The sequence below is a fragment of the Mustelus asterias genome, chromosome 15 (genome assembly GCF_964213995.1).
Source record: "Mustelus asterias chromosome 15, sMusAst1.hap1.1, whole genome shotgun sequence".
NCBI classification, from domain to species: Eukaryota; Metazoa; Chordata; class Chondrichthyes; order Carcharhiniformes; family Triakidae; genus Mustelus; species Mustelus asterias.
In genome coordinates this window covers 6,026,891-6,049,728 of record NC_135815.1, presented here as the reverse complement: position 1 = coordinate 6,049,728, position 22,838 = coordinate 6,026,891, and the positions used below count along the sequence as shown (strand labels likewise).

Genomic DNA, 22,838 nt, shown 5'->3' with positions numbered 1-22,838 from the left:
GTCCGCACGGTTTCTAGTGGGGACTCAAGATGCGGCGAAACCCAGGAATCGTGGATCTCGCCGGCGAGATCACGACTTCCGATTTTCACTGCCCCCCCCCCCACCCCCACCGGTGGCATAATTCATTTCATGCCCATAATGGGCGTGAACCCGATTTACATTTATTTTAACAGATTTGCATGTCATTAACGCCTCCATCATTGTATTTGACCGCTTGCTGTATCTGCAATGCGCAGATGAGAACCTGTCGTGGAGATCCCCCCCTAGGGGAATAAAGTTGAATTAGCCCCCACGGGAGAGGCCAGGCAGTGCCCCGACACTGCGCCCTGGCACAAGTTGTCACTGCCAGGTTGACATCATGCCCATATCCTGAAGTCCTCAATTGTAATAGATCAAATTTTCTACCAGTATGAGAAAGACTGGAAATGACTAGAAAATTGTGCCATTTCAGTAGAGGTTTTACTGATGTTTTCTCAAGGGCTATTATTTTGTCATTATGAATGCTTGGCTGAGTTTCAAAGCCTACAATTATCTCAGCAAGCATTCTGTGCTCACAATTTGATTTACAGCTTAAAGAAGCTATTAAAGGATTAGTTGTCTTTGATGTGATGTCTTAACAGAAGTTTGTTTTTACATGAATTTAACCACTTGAGGAGATTTTAAATTTTTGAATGGATTTTATGAAAGGGGAGATTTTCACCATCAAATTTGTCAGAGTGAGTTGTTTTAGATTATTAAAAGTTTTATTTTCATCTCCACATCACTCCTGAGATCTGCCCACGGTGAATATTGGGTGAGTGGCTATGAAAGTGGCATGAAGGATATGAGGGGTCATGGCGGGGGCAGGGGGGGCTGAGTAAGGGATGTGATGAATGAGGGATGCGGGGGGCAATAACTTCCAAAACAACAGGGACAAATTCCCAGAGAACAATGGTGGGCCTTCAAACCAACCCACCTCAGCACCTGACCGCCACCTGTGGCCGCCTAGGATCTGCCCCCAGAGTTGAAAATCCCTCACCACCCTCCCTCAGAGTGAACATGGCATGCTTTGAGGTATTTTTTAACCGAGGCGGCACGGTAGCACACGGGGCGGCACGGTAGCACAGTGGTTAGCACTGCTGCTTCACAGCTCCAGGGTCCCGGGTTCGATTCCCGGCTCGGGTCACTGTCTGTGTGGAGTTTGCACATTCTCCTCGTGTCTGCGTGGGTTTCCTCTGGGTGCTCCGGTTTCCTCCCACAGTCCAAAGATGTGTGGGTTAGGTTGATTGGCCAGGTTAAAAATTGCCCCTTTAGAGTCCTGAGATGTGTAGGTTAGCGGGATTAGCGGGTAAATATGTGGGGGTAGGGCCTGGGTGGGATTGTGGTTGGTGCAGACTCGATGGGCCGAATGGCCTCCTTCTGCACTGTAGGGTTTCTATGATTCTACGAGGCGGGTCCAGTGATGTTGGAAATTTCCCGACTGGAGCTACCTGCCTTGCTACCAATAATCCGGACTTCACTCCATTGTTAGGGGGAGCACTGCAGCAGCCAATCTGCATGCAGCAAATTTCCACATGTAGCAAATGAGATGTGAGATCAATTTCCTGCTTTTTTATAGTAACAAAGGCGAAGGGATAATTATTGGTCAGGCCACAAGCAAGGATCTCCCTTGATGTTCTTCCCTCACTACTGAATCAGTGTTGGCCTGGAACTTCCTGTTAGCTTCATTGCCGACCAGCACTGAACCGAGAGTCCATTCTGACAGAAAGAACTGGGATGGCACAGTAGCACAGTGGTTAGCACTGCTGCTTCGATTCCCGGCTTGGGTCACTGTCTGTGTGGAGTTTGCACGTTCTCCCCATGGGTTTCCTCCGGGCGCTCCGGTTTCCTCCCACATTCTGAAAGGCGTGCTGGTTCGGTGCATTGTCCCGAACAGGTGCCGGATTGTGGCGACTAAGCTAATTTCACAGTAACTTCATTGCAGTGTTAATGTAAGCCTTACTTGTGACTAATAAATAAACATTAACCTTTAAAAGAAGTTTATACCCATTGCTCTTTGTAAGTAAATAGGAATTCTCCAAAAACGATTCCAGATATTTTACATTGAGTTTAGTTTCATGAAGTTTGTCACTGATGAGCTCAAATCTTCTCTCTGTCCTTTTGACAGTGGGGGGGGGGGGGGTGTCATGTGAGAGATTAGCAGAACAAAGCATTGACTGAAGAATTAAAGCGAAGAATCTGACATGGCACAGTGGTTAGCACAGCTGCCTCACAGCGCCAGGGACCCAGGTTCGATTCCTGGCTCGGGTGACTGGGTGGAGTTTTCAAGTTCTCCCCGTGTCTGCATGGATTTCCTCCGGGTGCTCTGATTTCCTCACACAGTCCAAAGAATTGCAGGTTAGGTGGATTAGCCATGATAAATTGTCCCTTGGTGTTCCAAGGTATGTAGGTTAGATTGATTGGCCATGCTAAATCGCCCATTAATGTCCAAGGATATGTAGGTTAGGGGGATTAGTGGGATAAATAAATACTTGGGATGGGCAATACAAAAGGTTGCCAACCAGCGACACCCATGTCCCAAGAATGAATGAATAAAAGGTGGACCTGGGTAAGTTGCTCTGTTGGAGAGTCGGTGCAGAGGCAATGGGCCGAATGGCCTCCTTCTACACAGTAGTAGGCCATTCAGTTCATAGTTTCTGTGCTGGCTTTTCTGGAACTATCCAGACTGTTCCCTCCCTTGTTCTTTCCCCTTGGCCCTTGAGCTTTCTCCCGTTTAAGTGCAATTTCTTTTAAAAAGTTACTACTGAATCTGTTTCCACCAGCCTTTCAGATCCTAACAACAAACTGTGGTTAAAAACAAATGTTTCCCCCTGTCTGGTTCTTTTGCCAAGTATCTTAAATCTGTGTCTTGTGGATATGAACTCGCCTGGCAGCCAAGGAGGTTTCTCCCTATCTGCCCTATCAAGCCTCGCATGATTCTGAGTGCTATTAAAGCTCCTTCCGACCCTTCTCTATTCTCAGGAGAACAATCCCAAGCTTCTCTGCTCCCTGCACTGACCGACTGAGTGACTGAAGTTCATAGGTCGACAGTCATTGGCTAATTGCACTACTGCAGTGACATTGGACAGGTCTGCACACTGCAAACACGGCTCAGAGTGAAGCCTCTTATCCAAATGGATTGCTGGAGTGTTTTCTCCGACTGTATTTTCAGCAACGTAATTCACTCCATTAGAAATCTGTGTGGCCTCTTGGAGCAGCTGCTCCGGTGCCAATTCCAAAATGGCTGTCTTGGCAGAGACAAAGCTAGTGACCATAGAACTAAATACCAAAAATAGTGTTCAGGCAGTCTGTCGGCTCTGGAGTCATTGTCGATCGGGGGATTTCAACTATTGCGTTCAATCCTTTTTCCACAAAAGAGAACAAAAGTCCAAACTGACTGACAAGTGATCCTGCAAGCAGTTAATGGCTTATGACCTCAACACAACAAAATGTTGTTATGGACGTCCTTTGGCCAACTTCATGTGGTGAACCTTGCGTGGGTAACGGGTATTGAATGAGCAATATTATCCAACAAGAAATTCAGGGGCAGTTTAACTGTTTGTACCAAACATCAAGCCAGGAAGGGTTGGAATCTTAACGGGACAGTTTTCATTGTGATAAAGGGAAAATAGAAGGTTTCCTATTTTCCAGTTTCTTAAGTTCTTAAAACAACTGAAAAATATTTCTTCCCCATGCGGTACAATTTGGATAAATGTGAGGTTATTTACTTTGGAAGCAAAAACAAGGCGGCAGATTACTACCTGAATGGCTGTAAATTGGGAGAGGGGAGTGTGCAGCGGGACTGGGTATCCTTGTGCACCAGTCGCTGAAGGTAAGCATGCAGGTGCAGCAGGTGCGAAAAAAGGCAAATGGTATGTTGGCCTTCATTGCGAGAGGTTTCGAGTACAGGAGCAGGGATGAGTTGTTGCAATTATACAGGGCCTTGGTGAAGCCACGCCTAGAGTATTGTGTGCAGTTTTGGTCTCCTTTTCTGAGGAAGGATGTTCTTGCTCTCGAGGGAGTGCAGCGAAGGTTTACCAGGCTGATTCCGGGGATGGTGGGACTGATGTATGAGGAGAGATTGACTAGGTTATGATTATTTTCGCTGGAGTTCAGACCAATGAGGGGGGATCTCATGGAGACTAATAAAGTTCCAACAGGACTAGACAGGGTAAATGCAGGGAGGATGTTCCCAAGGGTGAGGGAGTCCAGAACCAGGGGTAACAGCCTAAGGATTCGGGGTAGACCATTTAGAATGGAGATGAGACATTTCTTCACCCAGAGAGTGGTGAGCCTGTGGAATTCATTACTACAGGAAGTAGTTGATGCCAAAACATTGAATGTATTCAAGAGGCGGATGGATATAGCACTTGGGGCGAATGGGATCAAAGGTTATGGGGAGAAAGCAGGATTAGGCTATTGAGTTGGACGATCAGCCATGATCGTGATGAATGGCGGAGCAGGCTCGAAGGGCCGAATGGCCTCCTCCTGCTCCTATCTTCTATGTTTCTATGCTTCTATGTAATCTATGTAATTTCACCTCTTGGAAAAAAGAACTGACAATAACAACAGCAACAACTTGGATTTATACCAAAACTTTAACAAAGGAAAACATTACAAGGTACAACCTGGGAAGCATCACCAAAAGAATCTGACATTCAGCCAGATCATGGGGAGTGAGAGCAGGTGACCCGAAGCTTGGTCAACAAAGTAGATTTTTGGGTGTGTCGAAAGGAGGAGATGAAGGCAGAGAGGTTGAGGCAAGAAATTCCAGGGACTGGGTGCCCAGGCAGCGAAAGGCAGAGCCACCAATGGAGACTAATAAAATCAGGAAGAGGCCAGAATTGAAGGAGCACAGAGATCTCGGAGGGTTGTAGGGCTGGAGGTGGTTACACAGAGAGTGGCGGAGGGAGGGGGGGGGGGAGGCTGTGGAGGGAATTAAAGACTTGGATGATCATTTGAAAATGGAGTTGTTGCTCGACTGGGAGGTCAGAGTAGGTCGGCGAGCACAGGGGTGATGGGTCAGCAATATCCAGTTAGGATACAGATGAGCTTTGGATGAGCCCAGAATATTACAGCAATCAAGCTTCGAGAGGCTGGGCATTGAGGGGAGGTGTGGGAGGGCAGGGATGGTGGGGCAGGTGCAGGGGAAGAGTGGTTGGAGGAGGTTTGGGGGATGGGCGATTAGTTGCTGGGGTGTGGGGAAGGTTTTGGGGATGGACAGTTAGTTGTGGGGGCATGGGGAAGGTTTTGGGGATGGGCTGTTAGTTGTGGGGGCATGGGGAAGGTGTGGGGGATGGGCAGTTAGTTGTGGGGGCATGGGGAAGGTGTGGGGGATGGGCAGTTAGTTGTGGGGACGTGGGGAAGGTGTGGGGGATGGGCAGTTAGTTGTGGGGACGTGGGGAAGGTGTGGGGGATGGGCAGTTAGTTGTGGGGGTGTGGGGAAGGTTTTGGGGATGGACAGTTAGTTGTGGGGGGTGGGGAAGGTGTGGGGAATGGGCGGTTAGTTGCTGGGGTGTGGGGAAGGTTTTAGGGATGGACAGTTAGTTGCGGGGTGGGAAAGGTTTTGGGGATGGACAGTTAGTTGTGGGGGCGTGGGGAAGGTGTGGGGGATGGGCAGATAGTTGTGGGGGCATAGGGAAGGTTTTGGGGATGGACAGTTAGTTGTGGGGGGTGGGGAAAGTGTGGGGGATGGACAGTTAGTTGTGGGGGCATGGGGAAGGTTTTGGGACAGTTAGTTGTGGGGGCATGGGGAAGGTTTTGGGGATGGACAGTTAGTTGTGGGGGGTGGGGAAGGTGTGGTGGATGGACAGTTAGTTGTGGGGGCAAGGGGAAGGTTTTGGGGCAGTTAGTTGTGGGGGCGTGGGGAAGGTTTTGGGGATGGACAGTTAGTTGTGGGGGGTGGGGAAGGTTTTGGGACAGTTAGTTGTGGGGGCATGGGGAAGGATTTGGGGATGGACAGTTAGTTGTGGGGGGTGGGGAAGGTTTTGGGACAGTTAGTTGTGGGGGCGTGGGGAAGGTTTTGGGGATGGACAGTTAGTTGTGGGGGGTGGGGAAGGTTTTGGGACAGTTAGTTGTGGGGGCATGGGGAAGGTTTTGGGGATGGACAGTTAGTTGTGGGGGGTGGGGTAGGGGTGGGGGGTAGTGTTTGGACAGGATGGAAGGCGAGGAGAGTTTGTTACACACTCAGCTGTTGTAGTCAGGAATGCCACTGCCTAAAGTGTGTTGGAAGCAGATCCAATCGAGAACGGGATAAAATCTTGAAAAGGATAAAAATTGCACAGCGAGTGGAAAAAAATCAGGGATAATTGGATAGTTCTTCCTGCAGCTGGCACGGGCACAATTGGCGGAGTGGCAAACTCTGCGCCCTATGATTCTACAATAAACATCATCCCAGATCAGGAAGACAAATAAGTGACCAGTTTACAAAGTTCATCCATTGTTCCTCTGTAAACTTGTTGCATTGGAGAGCCTGTGATTAATGAGAGGGGATTAGTTGTCTCGCTGCCTTCACATTGGCCTCCACTCTACAGAGCCGCAGGGTAGCAGCAGCGAGGCGAACAGGAATGCACCAAATGGGAAACTATTGACCCATTCCCTACAGCCAATCATTCCACCTCCAGTTAGTGTGAACACTATTTTAAACTTTATACACATATCGCTTTGGTCAGTGGCCAACTCTCTCACCCTTGAAGCTCCAAGCCTCACACAAGGTTTTCAGCACTTAATGTGGGGCCACACATTAGGGGAGACAGTAATATCAGTAATCCAGAGATCCAGGCTAATGTCCTTGGTTCGCAGGTTCAAAACCCACCATTGCAGCTGGTGGAATTCAAATTCAATCAACAAAATTTGTAGTAGTGATGGTAATTATTGTCGATTCTTGTATTCTAGTTAATTCTGGTTCACTAATGGCCTTTAGGGAAGGAAATCTGCCCCATGGGTGACAGGGTGGCACAGTGGTTAGCACTTGCTGCCTCACAGCACCAGGGACCCGGGTTCGATTCCTGGTTTGGGTCAGGGCCTGTGTGGAGTTTGCACCTTCTCCCCGTGTCTGCGTGGGTTTCCTCTGGGTGCTCCGGTTTCCTCTCACAGTCCAAAGATGTGCGGGTTAGGTGGATTGGTGATAAATTAACTCTTAGTGTCAGGGGAACTAGCGAGGGTAAATGTATGGGGATAGGGCCCGGGTGGGATTGTGGTTGGTGCAGACCCGATGGGTCAAATGGCCTCCTTCTGCACTGTATGATTCTATACTGTCCTTACCCAGTCTGGTCTACATGTGACTCCAGAGCCACAGCAATGTGGCTGTCTCTTAACTGCCCTCTGAAATGATGTGGCAAGACAGTCAGTTCAAGGGCAATTAGGGATGGAGAAAGATGCTGTGTCTTGCTAGCAACACCCATGTCCCACCAAAGATTAAATTTTTTAAAAGCACCAGTGCGCTGATAGAGGTACCACTGTGATGACAGGACATTGAACTGAGATTCTGCTTTCTTCTTTAAGAGAATGTTATCAAACCAAATGAGACTGGAAGGTTTAAAGGTCTTTATTCATCCAAACCCACCTCATAATCACTTGCCTCTTCAATTCAAAACATGTACAACTCTCACGGATAATCCAGCCGTAACTTTCTCTGAGAAATTATTCAGCTGAAGCCAGACATGTGTAAATAAAGCCTCTCCTCTCTCGAATTGTAAAGGAACTACAGGAAACAGGTCTCACAAGAACACAACAGTTAGGAGCAAGAGCAGATATTTTGGCCCTTCACAGCTGCTCCTGGCTGATCTGTCTGGGAGACCCTATTTTTCAAACGGCGCTGCCTAGTTCTAGTCTCCCCCACGAGAGAAAACACCCACTTGCCATCCACCCTGTCAAGACCTCTTAGGATCTTACAGTGAGTTCACCTCTCCCCATTCAGCCCAGATCCAGGTTGTCACAGTACAAGCTATTCAATCAATACTTGAAGACATTAAATCAGTCTCACTTGAAGGTCAACAGGATGGTTGATCATGGGCGGCACGGTGGCACAGTGGTTAGCACTGCTGCCTCATAGCACTAGGGACCCAGGTTCGATTCCCGGCTTGGGTCACTGTCTGTGCGGAGTCTGCACCTTCTCCTCGTGTCTGTGTGGGTTTCCTCAGGGTGCTCTGGTTTCCTCCCACAGTCTGAAAGACGTGCGGGTTAGGTGCATTGGCCGTGCTAAATTCTCCCTCAGTATACCCGAACAGGCGCCGGAGTGTGGCAACTAGGGGATTTTCACAGTAACTTCATTGCAGTGTTAATGTAAGCCTACTTGTGATACTAATAAATAAACTTAAGTGCACCAGTCGCACATTTTAGTCAGCAGTTTCTCCTGAGGTCCATCTCCAGATGTGTCATCTGGGCCTATGGCAACTCTACCTTTCACCTTTACCATGAGACATAGTAGAAGGTTCTTTACTCTGCATCAGCCTGTACCTTGCTGGATCTAGGAGTCCTCAACACGAACATTAAACACTCCAATCACCATTACTGATAACTCTCAGCTAAAAGTAAGCTCAAACAGCTCCTCTTAACCTGACAATAAGCAAATGTTCTCTTCCTCCTGGAAATTGAGTGCCTGACATCTATAGATTACACATGGACATCAATGCAATGAAATCTGCAGTCAAGAGAAGACTATTGTCTACGTCTCTTCTGTACCAGTCACGTGTGAGTTGATTTGATTTATTATTGTCACATGTATTAACATACAGTGAAAAGTATTGTTTCTTGCTCGCTATTCAGACAAAGCATACTGTTCACAGAGAAGGAAAGGAGAGAGTGCAGAATGTAGTGTTACAGTTATAGCTAGGGTGTAGAGAAAGATCAACTTAATACAAGGCAAGTCCACTCAAAAGTCTGACAGCAGCAGGGAAGAAACTGTTCTTGAGTTGGTTGGTACGTGACCTCAGACTTTTGTATCTTCTTCCTGACGAAGAAGGTGGAAGAGAGATATCTGGGGTGCGTGGGATCCTTAATTATGCTGGCTGCTTTTCCAAGGTAGCAGGAAGTGTAGACAGAGTCAATGGATGGGAGGCTGGTTTGCATGATGGATTAGGCTACATTCACGAACGTTTGTAGTTTCTTGCGGTCTTGGGCAGAGCAGGAGCCATACCAAAATGCATTATAACTTGGAACACAGGTACCAATGTTTCAGTGAGTGTAAATATTCTGCATATTCTGCAAAGCACGAGAGGGGTTTTTTTAGGTATGGTATGAAAGCAAAGTTAATGTCATAATGAATCTGTGCAATTCCAAATTCAAAAACCATAGAGGTAGCACCAAAGACTCATACCACGAACGCCTCTACTTTCTCAGAAGACTAAGGAAATTTGGCATGTCAGCTACGACTCTCACCAACTTTTACAAATGCACCATAGAGAACATTCTTTCTGGTTGTATCACAGCTTGGTATGGCTCCTGCTCTGCCCAAGACTGCAAGGAACGACAAAATGTCGTGAATGTAGCCCAATCCATCACGCAAACCAGCCTCCCATCCATTAACTCTGTCTACACTTCCCGCTGCCTCTGCAAAGCAGCCAGCATAATTAAGGACCCCACGCACCCCGGACATTCTCTCTTCCATTGGGAAAAAGATACAAAAGTCTGAGGTCACATACCAACCGACTCAAGGACAGCTTCTTCCCTGCTGCTGTCAGACTTTTGAATGGACTTACCTTGCATTAAGTTGATCTTTCTCTACACCCTAGCTATGACTGTAATACTACATTCTGCACTCTCTCGTTTCTTTTTCTATGAACAGTATGCTTTGTCTGCATAGCGCCCAAGAACTGATACTTTTCAATGTATGTTAATACATGTGACAATAATAAATCAAATCAAAAATCAAATCATAAACGTCTCAGTCGGTCTCTCAGAGCAGCTCACAAATAGTCAGCAAGAACTTAATAAAGTCACCAAAACAGTCATTATATCAGCACATACAGAAGCCAGGTACACTGCCAACAATGGCCTGCCTCTCTATAATGGGTAGTCATTGGTTGAGAGAGGCAGGTTTGCCAGGGGAACTACCTAACCCTTTCCAAAGTGGGGCGGCATTCCAAACAATGCGGCACTCCCACAGTGCTACATTGGAGTGTCAGCCCTGGCTGAGTGCTTAAAAGATTTGAAACCACAACCTGGTGACTCAGAGGCAGGAGTGCTACCAACTGAAACAGGTTGATGTTAAGAGTCACATTGGTCAGCGATTAGAGCCATTGATGAGTCAGATAGATACTGGCCCTCATACAAAGCACTGATAGAACCAGATCAGCACACGGAGTCACTGAGGGAAATAGCACAGGTGTATTGAAGGGGAAGCCACAAAAACACAATGACTGGAATTTTCCTGTCTCACCCGCCACGGGAATCGTAGTGGGGAGGGGCCAGACCATGCAAAGATCAGTTGACCTCGGGTGGGATTTCCTCATTTTGGGGCGAACGCAGCCAGAAAATCCCGCCCAAGAGGGAGATCGGAATAAAGGAATAGACCAAAAGGGTTAGTTGGTCAGAGCATCAACACCAGCACTGACCAGTTCCGGAGAAGAGTCACATTACAGTGGAAACCTTAACTCTGTTTCTCTCCACACAGATGCTGCCAGACCTGTTGAGTTTTTCCAGCACTCCCTGTCTTATTTCAGATTAAATAAGCCAAGTCGGTGTGGTAGAACCTGTTGACGGTCTTAGCTGTAGCCGCCAAGCAGGGAAAGTCAAATGTTATCCGAGAATCGCGATTGAGTAGCAAAGATATTCTAGGAATATATGGTGGGGCAGGGCAGGGCGAGAGAAATGAATGGGAGACAGCATCAAACAGCACAGCTGACACTCAGCAGAAAAACAGCAGCGTGGTAAATAACTCTCGAGAGGCATAAACATGGGCTTGTAGCACGTGGGTGCAAAAATCGCACTTGGAATCCCTACAGTGCAGAGGAGACCATCAAGTCTACACCGACCGCAAACCCACCCAGGCCCTATCCTCTTAATCCCTATTCACCCTAGCTAGTCCCCCTGATACTGAGGGTCAATTTAGCATGGCCAATTAACCTAACCAGCACATATTTGGATTGTGGGAGAAAGCCAGAGCACCCGGAGGAAACGCACGCAGACACGGGGAGAACATGCAAACTCCACACAGACAGTAACCCGAAGCCGGAATTGAACCCGGGTCCCTGGCGCTGTAAGGCAGCAGTGCTAACCACAGTGCCACCGTGCCACCCCCTGCACGTGTGTGCAGAAAGCCAGTAATCCCAGGGTGGTATGACAAGTACATTCAGTAAAGACAAATACATTCACTAGTCTCTGAAGAGCTTGATACACCATTCCTGGGAAACAGATTGCACTGAGAATTAGACACTTACACTTGTAAATATTCTATGTAGCATGTTGCAAATCCTCCCACTCCAAGCTGATACCTTCATAGAAAACTGACCCATTTTCTTTATTCTTCCATGGGATGTGGGTGTCACTGGCAATGAAAGCATTTGCTACCCGACCCTAATTGCCTTTGAACAGTGTGTCTCCCTCGGCCATTTCTGAGGGCAATTAAGATTCAACCACATTGCTGTGGCTCTGGAGTCACATGTAGGCCAGACCAGGTAAGGACGGTAGATTTCCTTCCCTAAAGGACATTAGTGAACCAGATAGTGTTGTTATAACAATCAATGATAGTTGTCAGGTCACCATTATTGAGACGAGCTTTCAATCCCAGATCTATTCACATAATATTAAATTCCGCCAGCTGCCATGTAGGATTTGAACCCGTGTCCCCCAGAGCATTGCCGAGGCTTGTGGATTACTAGCCCAGTGACATTAACACTACACCACCATCTCCCCCAGGGTACTGTCATTACAAAGAACATTAAGAACATAAGATCATAAGAAATAGGGAAGGAGTAGGCCATTCGGCCCTTTGAGCCTGCTTTGCCATTCAATATGACCATGTGATGTGATAATCTGATGTGGCTGAGCTTTGCTTTCCTGTCTATTCCCCATAACCCAACTCCGTCAAGTCAGAAATCTGTCCGGTTCAACCTCAAATGTATTCAATTAGCCAGCCCGCACTGCTGTCTAAGGGAGAGCTCTCCCCCTGTCACACCCACACCCAGACGCCCCCTCCCACACCCGCACACACACTTCCCCTCTCACGCCATCCACACTCACACACACCCACACAGAGACACACTCTCCTCCACACCACCCACACGCACATTCCCCCTCACATAACACCCACATGCACACCACCCCACACACGCACGCTCTCCCTCCTACACATACACTCCACCTGCCATCCAGATACACCCCACGCCCACACATGCACACACTCCCCTTCCCACTCCCACACCACCCACACAAACTCCTCCCACTCTACCCACACCCATACTCACCCACACATACACTCTATCCACCATCCACAAAAGACCCCACCCGCATATGCACACACACACCCACACCCAAACATGTGGGGAAGAGCGGTAGATGTGGTTATATGGATTTCAGTAAGGCGTTTGATAAGGTGCCCCATGCAAGGCTTATGGAGAAAGTGAAGGGGCATGGGACACAAGGGGATGTTGCTTTGTGGATTCAGAACTGGCTTGCCCACAGAAAGCAAAGAGTGGTTGTAGATGGGTCTTTTTTAGAGTGGAGGTCGGTCACCAGTGGGGTGCCCCAGGGATCTGTTCTGGGACCCTTGCTCTTTGTGATTTTTATAAATGACCTGGATGAGGAAGTGGAAGGATGGGTTGGCAAGTTTGCTGATGACATAAAGGTTGGTGGTGTTGTGGATAGTGTAGAGGGATGTCAGCAGTTGCAACGAGACATAGATAAGATGCAAGACTGGGCGGAGAAGTGGCAGATGGACTTCAACCCAGATAAGTGTGTGGTGGTTCATTTTGGCAGGTCGAATAGGATGAAAGAATATAATATTAAGGGTAAGACGCTTGGCAGTGTGGAAGATCAGAAGGATCTTGGGGTCCGGGTCATAGGATGCTCAAAGCGGCGTCGCAGGTGGAGGCTGTGGTTAAGAAGGCGTATGGAATACTGACCTTCATCAATAGAGGAATTGAGTTTAGAAATCGGGAGATAATGCTGCAGCTGTATAGGACCCTGGTCAGACCCCACCAGGAGTACTGTGCCCAGTTCTGGTCGCCTCATTACAGAAAGGATGTGGAAGCTATAGAACGGTTGCAGAGGAGATTTACGAGGATGTTGCCGGGATTAAGTGGTATGCCTTATGAAGATAGGTTGAGAGAGCTAGGTCTATTCTCCTTGGAGAGGCGAAGGATGAGAGGTGACCTGATAGAGGTATATAAGATGTTGAGAGGTATTGATAGAGTGGATTCTCAGAGGCTTGTACCCAGGGCTGAAATGGTTGTCACGAGAGGCCACAGGTTTAGGGTGTTGGGGAGTAGGTATAGAGGAGATGTTAGGGGTAAGTTTTTCACTCAGAGGGTGGTGGGTGCGTGGAATCGGCTGCCGGTAGTGGTGGTGGAAGCGGATTCGATTGAGTCTTTTAAGAGACTTTTGGATAGGTTCATGGAGGTTAGTAAGATAGAGGGTTATAGATGAGCCTAGAAGGTAAGGAAATTGGTCGGCGCAACTTGTGGGCCGAAGGACCTGTTTGTGCTGTAGCTTTTCGATGTTCTATGCACACACCCACCCACCCACACAAAAACGTACACACACACACCCACACACAAACGTACACACACACACCCACACACAAACATACACACACACACACACACACACACACAAACAAATCTTGGCTCTTGGAAAACCTGTTCTTTCGTTATCCCAAGTTTGGGCAAATACGCCATGTCCTTTCCTCACTCAACATCAAACAAACACTGCTTCTGGGCTCTTGGATTTTTTTTAAGCTCTCAAGCTAAGTGTCAGGTGTGTGCAAAACCCAAAGAACACAGAGGGAATCGTGAATTTACGTTCAGTCCCTGACTATAACAGTTTGTCTGCCGGTTACAAGAATAGCATTTTCACTCAATCTCTCAATGGCTGTGTACATACCAGCCTCTGAGCAGTGTGGACACTTAACACCAACAGCAGTGACGTAAAGAATAATCGCCCAATGAAGCTAAACCACGTAAAAAATGCCACACGCTTTAAGCCCTATTTTTAAATTCATCGAGGTTTAAAATGTTTGGCAGAAGGACCTGAAGCAACATGAAGTGTTTTTCTCAAGCAGCCAGTTGCTGTGATCTGGAATGCATTGCCAGCAAGGATGGAGGAAGGATATTCAATCCTCACTTTCCAAAGGGAATTGGATAAATATTTGAAGAGAAACATTTGCTGGGCTTTGGGGAAAGAGCACTGCACTGGGACGAATTAAATAGCTCTTTCAGAGGGCTGGCAAAGACGATGGGCTGAATGGTCTTCTCCTGCACTGTATCTATTTATGCGTCTGTAGGAGTTCGCAGATAATTCTTAAATTTGGATACAATTCAGGAGATTGGAATGGTGGCAAAGTGGCACAGTGGTTAGCACTGCTGCCTCACAGCACCAGAGAACCGGGTTCGATTCCCGGCTTGGGTGACTGCGTGGAGTTTGCACGTTCTCTCCATGTCTGCATGGGTTTCCTCCCACAGTCTGAAAAACATGCTGGTTAGGTGCATTAGCCATGCTAAATTCTCCCTCAGCGTACCCGAATAGGCGCCAGAGTGTGGCGGCTAAGGGATTTTCACAGTAACTCCATTGCAGTGTTAATGTAAGCCTGCTTGTGATGCTAAGAAATAAACTTTAAACTTAAACAGAGCCTTCAGCTGGAGTGAGTGCACTTGTGGGCTGCAATAGTTAGAACTGGACAGCCCTGCCATTCGTTGTGGTCTACCAAGGTGTTACAGAACACCACATGCCCTCGCTCCATTGCTATTCATACATTGGATAATTTACTGAACCGAGGACATTTCATCCATTTCTATTTGGTTTGACTGTGTGCGACGTGACTGGGCACGAGGGAAAACACACAACCTTCCAGCTGTTGATTTTCTGTCAGCTGGTTTTAAAATTGGATGGACGGGTCTCTCCTCGATTGAAAGATTTGTAGATTGTGACGTCAGTGGTGGTGAGCTGGCCATTTACTAAAAAAAAAAGCGGAAACCATTGGCAGGATGAACTAAACCCTCAGCAATGTTCCCCGGTCACAGTGCTGCACAGTGACTTTCAGAACAGCGCAACTGATGCCAATAAAGACTTGTATTTATTTTATTTCTTATTCATTCATGAGATGTAGGCATCGCTGGCTGGACCAGCATTTATTGCCCATCGCTAATTGCCCCTTGAGAAGGTGGCGGTGAACTGCCTTCCTGCACCGCTGCAGTCCCATGTAGTGTAGGTACACCCGCAGTGCTGTTAGGGAGGGAGTTCCAGGATTTTGACCCAGTGACGGTGAAAGGACGGCCCCTATATTTCCAATCGGGATGGTGAGTGTACCACTCCAGGAAGTCCCGTGGCTTTGCAGCCAATAAAGTACCTTTAAAATATCGGCACTTAGGGCGGAATTTTCCTGCCCTGCCTGCCACGGGAATCATAGCGGGCGGGTCACGGATCCGCGAAGGGTCATCCTGACTCGAAACATTGGCTCTATTCTTTCTCCACAGATGCTTTCAGGCCCGTTGAGATTTTCCAGCATTTTCTGCTTTTGTTTCAGATTCCAGCATCCGCGGTATTTTGCCTTTATCACGAAAACTGATTGTTTGTGGGATCCTACTGTGCACAAATTGGCTGGTGCGTTTCCTACATTCCAGCAGTGACTATGCCTCAAAAGATACTTCATTGGCTGTCAAGCACTTTGGGATATCCGGCCATTGTGAAAGGTGCTATATTAATGGCATTGTTTCCTTCCTGGATCTGTAAGGGCGGTTGGTCCAGGCAGAGGGAACCCATAGCTGTACTGTCTCTTTCACAATCACACCCAGCCCAACTTCCTCAGAAGACTAAGGAAATTTGGCATGTCTGCTATGACTCTCACCAACTTTTACAGATGCACCATAGAAAGCATCCTTTCTGGTTGTATCACAGCTTGGTATGGCTCCTGCTCTGCCCAAGACCGCAAGAAACTACAAAAGGTCGTGAATGAAGCCCAGTCCATCATGTAAACCAGCCTCCCATCCATTGAGTCTGTTTACACTTCCCGCTGTCTCGGGAAAAGCAGCCAGCATAATTAAGGACCCCATGCACCCCGGTCATTCTCTCTTCCACCTTCTTCCGTCGGGAAAAAGATACAAAAGTCTGAGGTCACGTGCCAACCGAGTCAAGAACAGCTTCTTCCCTGCTGCCATCAGACTTTTGAATGGACTTACCCTGCATTAAGTTGATCTTTCTCTACACCCTAGCTATGGCTGTAACACTACATTCTGCACTCTCTCCTTTCCTTCTCTATGAACGGTATGCTTTGTTTGTATAGCAAGCAAGAAACAATACTTTTCACTGTATGTTAATACATGTGACAATAATAAATCAAATCAAATCAAGCCATTCAACATAGACACACTGCTGTTAGTATAACTACAGGTTTGGGGAAACAACTGCACTTGTCATCACACAACTTCGAGTCATGCAACAACAATGCTTTTTATTTTGAAAATATCTCTGAACAGGAGGATTAGAATGACACAGCGCTCATAGAATGATGCAGCAGGGGCAGTGGCCATTTGGCCCATTGTGACTGTGCCCTCCTGCTGAAAGAGCTATCAAAATCCATCATGATTGATGAAAAAGCTAGCAAGCACACTTGGGTTTTTATAGCAGAAAGCCAATGGAGCAGTGAGTGCCGTGATATTTGATCTGTAGTTCATGGAAGGTCACTTGTGAACTGTATAGTTCTCACACATCCATGACTTTAATCACACCAGCATTATTGGCCCTGCCTTCAGCTGCCAGGCCTCTGAGCTCCGGAACTCCCTTCCCGAACCTCCCGGCTTCTCCTGCTTCACGACATTCCATAAAACCCTTCCCTCCTTGCCCAAGCTCTTTGTTGACCTGTTCCAATATCTCCTCAAGGGCCCTTTGCCAAATTTCATTTGGGTGTCACTGCTGGAAAGTGCCTTGTGATTTTTTTTATTTAACCGACCCATCAGTCAATTTGTTCCCATCCTGGTGGCTGAGGTATGGCTCGAGCACAGCCCTCCCTGGTTAATCACAAGTTTATAAGGGTCGGTCCGGTGCTGCTCCACACATTAACCTTGGAGTGGTAGCGGTTGGGGCAAAGAGACAGCACAGTACAGGAAGCACACCATTCATCATGCAGTGAATGTGGAGTTGGTGCACTCCATCACACTGCAGCACTCAGACGCGAGTGCACTTTCTGAAAGTACTCTGGTTTCGAATACATTTCTCTACGTTATCAACAATCAAGTTTCCTTAACGCTATTGTTGAACATCTAGAAGTGTTGCAGAGTCATCAAGTAACCCGGCTCACTCACGAGAAGCCCCGAATGTTGGCAACTGCAACAAATTGCTGTGCTATTAACCTCTGTCAACTGTTCAAAGTGTAATGGGGGCAAACCTTATGGGGGGGGTCATTCTACACTGCTTTGTTGGCCAATATTACGGGTGGCACGGTGGGACAGTGGTTAGCACTGCTGCCTCACAGCACCAGGGACCCGGGTTCGATCCCCAGCTTGGGTCACTGTCTGTGTGGAGTTTGCACGTTCCACCTGTGTCTGCGTGGGTTTCCTCCGGGTGCTCTGATTTCCTCCCACAGTCCGAAAAGACATGCTGGTTAGGTGCATTGGCCATGCTAAATCTTCCCTCAGACTGGGGGATTTTCACAGTAACTTCATTGCAGTGTTAATGTAAGCCCATTTGTGACACCAATAAATAAACTTTAACTTTAACTTTAGCTGTTGCACCAACTATTTATAAAGAATAGAATGTTCAGGCTGTGGGTGAGGCTTCATTTACTGCCCACCCTTAGTTGGCCTGAGAAGGTGGTAATATAACTAGTGGTTCACTAAGGCTATTTTTGAGGGAAGCTATGAGTCAGTCACCTTGAATTACATCTGAATTACATTGCAACTTTTTTTACACAGAGGGTGGTGGGTGCCTGGAACTCACTGCCGGGGGAGGTAGTGGAAGCGGATACGGTAGTGACTTTTAAGGGCATCTTGACATATGAATAGGATGGGAATAGAGGGATATGGTCCCCAGAAGAGTAGGGAGTTTTAGTTCAATCGGGCAGCATGGTCGGTGCAGGCTTGGAGGGCTAAAGGGCCTGTTCCTGTGCTGGAATTTTCTTTGCTCTTTGATCTTGCTGGAGTCAGAGCAGGTAAAATTGAGAAATTCGCTCCCCCAACGGGGACATTAGTGAACCAGCTGAGTGTTTATTTCAATCTGACAGTTTGGTCATCGTTTATCCGGAATGGCCATAGTGAGATCTGAATTACATTGCCTGCATGTCTAGACCGGTAAGCATTTACACCAGAAGCGGCTGAGAGGGTTAAAACCATAGGCCAGAATAGGCTCAGCACCAAAAAACACAAATTGGTACAAATTAAACGTAAGAGCAAGTTTGCACTTGCCAAAAGCTGCAGTACCTAGAAAAGTCATGAGGACACATTCTCAAACAGGGGCGGTGCTTGGGGAAGATTGTAAATGTGGGATAAGTTCACAATGCCAGGAAGCAGTGAGGTGGAGCATGACCTCAATGCAGCACGCTTCTATCTACCAACATGCAGTGGTGGATGGATACAAAAATGGGGTGTTCCCTTTCAAGAAAAGCAGAGTTTGTTGGTTGTTTTTGGTTTTGGGTGGGAGAGGAACTGATGAGAACTTTTAACACTTGATCTGAGACTTCAGACGTCCAAACAGAGGAGACCAAACTGCTGGGTGTTATAACCTCGCACGGGGTAATAACAGAAGGGTTATTTTCAGTTGTTGCATTAAGATTCCTCCAGAGATATTTGCAGAATTACTCAGCCTGCTGTACCCCAGTAAGATACTGGGAAGGGAGCACTGAGGAGAAGAGAATTGCACACAAATCATGTTGTGCTGGATGTAACTCGTGACCTCGGGTTCATACTTCCGCCACCCACCCTGAGCTGCCACAAACAGCGATGTACCTGTAACCACTATCACATCAGATGACGCAGAAAAACTCTCGCCGAGACATACTCCAAGTTTCGAAGGATAAAAATCTACCACACCGTTAACGGATTTTTAAAAGAAAAACAAACCAGTCAAGTCAACAGAGTGCAAGATTCTGGCTTCCTGATAAATGGGCCAGCCACATAAACACTGTGGCAGCAGATCAGAGACTGGGTATCCTGCGGAGAGTGACTCACCTGCCTGCCACCCCAAAGACTTGCCGCCATGTCTACAAGTCAGGAGTGTGATGGAATCCTCTCCGCTTGCCTGGACGAGTGCGGCTCCAACAACACTCAAGAAGCTCGACACCATCCAGGGCAAAGCAGCCCACATGATTGGCACCTCATCCACCGCTATAGAACATACAATCCCTCCACTCCCAGTGCACAGTAGCAGCAGTGTGTACCATCTATCTATGAGCTGTACTGCAGCAACTCACCAAGGCTCCTTCGACAACATCAAAGAACAAAGAACAGTACAGTACAGGAACAGGCCCTGTGGCCCACCAAGCCTGCGCCGACACATGACACATTTCTAAACTTTTGCCTCTATTCCCTCCCTATTCATCTCAAGATGCCTTTTAAACGTTGCTATTGTATCTGCTTCTACCAATTACTCTGGCAGCGCATTCCAGACACTTACCACCCTCTGTGTAAAAAACTTGCCTCTCACATCTCCTTTAAATTTTCCCTCTTTTAGTACAAGAGTTGGGAAATCATGTTGCAGCTATATAAAACCTTCGTTAGGCCGCATTTGGAGTATTGCGTGCAGTTCTGGTCACCACACTACCAGAAGGACATGGAAGCTTTGGAGAGAGTGCAAGGAAGGTTCACCAGGATGTTGCCCAGTCTGGAGGGTGTTGGCTATGAGGAGAGGTTGAATAAACTAGCATTCTTTTCACTGGAAAGACAGAGGCTGAGGGGAGACCTAATAGAGGTCTACAAAATTATGAGAGGCATAGATAGGGTGGATAGTCAGAGGCTTTGTCCCAGGGTGGAAGTGTTACAAGGGGGCACAGGTTCAAGGTGAGAGGGGGAAAGTTTAAGGGAGATGTGCGGGGGAAATGTTTCACACAGAGAGTGGCGGGTGCCTGGAATGCGCTGCCAGAGGTGGACGCAGGCACATTAGCAACATTTAAGAGACATCTGTATGGGTACATGAATAGGGAGGGAATAGAGGGATACGGACCGAGTAAGGTCGACATGGGCTCGGAGGGCCGAAGGGCCTGTTCCTGCGCTGGACCTTTCTTTGTTCTTTTACCTTAAACCTATGTCCCCCCGAGTAACGGATTTTTCTACCCTGGGAAAAACACTCCGACGATCTTTTCTATCCGTGCCTCTCATAATTTTGTGAACTTCTCTCAGGTTGCCCCTCAGCCCCTGATGTTCAGGTATCATCCTCACATAATCTAAATACACAGAGTTTGGATGCCTGAAGAGGTTATTGTGGCACAGTGAGCATTGGCACAAGATGCCATTGACGATAATCGCAAGCTACTCTGACAATATAAAGCCTGCAGATTTGTCCCTTGGACCCTCCTCTCTGTCCATCTCTGCACTTCCAGAAAATTGTCATTGCAAAGAATCTGGGCATGGCCCAGTTTATATAAAATGTACCTGGAGCGAGAGAAAAGGAATCCTGGTATGTTGACGCACTGTCCCGTGGCACTGGATGGAATAGCAGAATTTGGTACGAACTATCCTGATTTGAGCTCGATAAATTGAGGCTGATACTCACAATACAAGACCGAGGGAGCACTAGCCTGGAGGAGGTACTGATGTTTGGATGAAATGTTAACCTGAGGTCCCATCTGCCCACTCAGATGGATGTCAATGATCCCGTGGCACTGTTCAAAGAAGGATGTCCTGGTCAGTATCTATCCTTCAATCAACATCTTAAAATAGACAGATCATCTGGTCATTACCACAGGGATAAACATAGGCAGATGTTAGTCTGTCGCTGGAGCAACCAAAGCAGAAACAGAGGAACTCGGTATCACCCTGGACAGGCACTGCGACTGGGGACACTGACAATATGGAGGCTGGCGGGGAGAGGGTTGGCAAGGGTATAGGGAAGAGGAGTCACTTCGAACTGCTATGAAAAAACAAGGGAGGAGAGCGTTTTGCACTATTACTTAAGTAGTAAAAAAATTGCAGCATGCTGCTGTGCAGAGGGATCTGGGTGTCCTTGTGCATGAATCATAAAAATTTGGTTTGCAGGTGCAGCAGGTAATTAAGAAGGCAAATGGAATTTTGTCCTTCATTGTTAGAGGGATGGAGTTTAAAAACAGCGAGATTATGTTGCAGCTGTATAAGGTGCTGGTGAGGCCACACCTGCAGTACTGTGTACAGTTTTGGTCTCCTTACTTGAGAAAGGATATACTGGCACTGGAGGGGGTGCAGAGGAGATTCACTAGGTTGAGTCCGGAGTTGAGAGGGTTAGCTTATGAGGAGAGACTGAGTCAACTGGGACTATACTCATTGGAATTCAGAAGAATGAGGTAGTGTCTTATAGAAACATATAAAATCATAAAGGGAATAGATAAGATAGAAGCAGGGAGGTTGTTTCCATTGACAGGTGAAACCAGAACTAGGGGGCATAGCCTCAAAATAAGGGGAAGCAGATTTAGGACTGAGCTGAGGAGGAACTTCTTCACACAAAGGGCTGTGAATCTGTGGAATTCCCTGCCCAGTGAAGCAGTTGGGGCTACCTCATTGAATGTTTTTAAGGCAAGGATAGATAGATTTTCGAACAGTAAAGGAATTAAGGGTTATGGTGAGCGGGCGGGTAAGTGGAGCTGAGTCCACAAAAAGATCAGCCATGATCTTATTGAATGGCGGAACAGGCTCGAAGGGCCAAATGGCCTACTCCTGCTCCTAATTCTTATGTTCTTATGTTAAAACACATAAGCCAGCATTTGTTGCCCATCCCTAATTGCCCTTGAACTATATCACTTGCTAGGCCATTTTAGAGTCACCCACATTGCTGTGGATCTGGAGTCACATGTAGGCCAGACCAGGTAAGGATGGCAGATTTCCTTCCCTGAAGGACATTAATGAATCAGATGGGCTTCTGTGACAATCCACAATGGTTTCATTAATTCCAGATTTTTACTGAATTAAAATTTCACCATCTGCTGTGGTGGGATTCGAACCCGGGTCCCCCAGATCATTACCATGGGACAATACCACTTCGCCATCACTTCCCCACGTAAAGAAAGTGACAACGCTGGCTAGGCCAGCATTTATTGTCAATCCCTAATTGCCACTGAGAAGGTCGTGGTGAGCTGCCTTCTTGAACCGCTGCAGTCCATGTGGTGTAGGTATACCCACAGTGCTGTTATTCATTTTGACCCAGCGACAGTGAAGGAACAGCAAAATATTTCCAAGTCCAAAGATATGCAGGTTAGGCGGATTCACCATGCTAAATTGTCCCTTGGTGTCCCAAGATGTGTCGGTTGGGGCGATTAGCCATGGTAAATGTGTGGGGTTATGGGGATAGGGCAGGGGGAGAGGGCCTGGGTAAAATATCCTGTGTCAGTGCAGACTCAATGGGCTGAATGGCCTCCATCTGCACTGCAGGGATTCTGTGAAGTCAGGATGTTGTGTGACTTGGGGGGAAATGTGAACATGGGGGTTTTTCAATGCACTTGCATCCTTAGGTGGTGAGGATCACGGCTTTGGAAGTTGCTGATGCATGGGTGA

The 22,838-nt window shown here is 47.4% G+C and overlaps 1 protein-coding gene across 4 annotated transcripts in view; it reads right to left on the bottom strand.

The window, feature by feature from the left end:
• hivep2a (HIVEP zinc finger 2a) overlaps positions 1-22,838 on the bottom strand; it is a 222,851-nt gene that overhangs the window by 178,485 nt on the left and 21,528 nt on the right. Inside the window, exon 1 of one of the 4 annotated variants that reach the window (XM_078229399.1) lies at positions 20,751-20,826. The exons of the other annotated variants lie outside the window; for them this stretch is intronic. The gene's annotated coding sequence lies outside the window, so the exon portion shown is untranslated. Of the gene's footprint in view, positions 1-20,750; positions 20,827-22,838 lie in introns of those variants that run through there. 4 annotated transcript variants of the gene reach the window in all.